This window comes from Cariama cristata, unplaced genomic scaffold, assembly GCF_000690535.1.
Source record: "Cariama cristata isolate BGI_N322 unplaced genomic scaffold, ASM69053v1 scaffold20057, whole genome shotgun sequence".
NCBI classification, from domain to species: domain Eukaryota; kingdom Metazoa; phylum Chordata; class Aves; order Cariamiformes; family Cariamidae; genus Cariama; species Cariama cristata.
Window position 1 is genome coordinate 47,212 of NW_009625174.1, and position 270 is coordinate 47,481.

Genomic DNA, 270 nt, shown 5'->3' on the forward strand with positions numbered 1-270 from the left:
GCTCTGGGGGAGGGGAGAACCCAGGGATTTCCTCCATGAACAGCAGAGCCGAGCCCTTGCCACCGGCCAGCCCCGGCTATGCCCGGGACCCCGAGTGTGGGCAGCGCTCCCCATCCCCTCCATCCCTCCGGGAGGGACGGGTGAGGATCCAAGGATGTGACCCCAAAGGGCTTCAGGGGGGAGAGCAGCACCCCTTTGGGGGGCCGAGGGGAAGGGATGTGGGTGCTGGTGGAGAGAAATACTGAGGGTCCGTGGGGTGAGGGAGGAAGA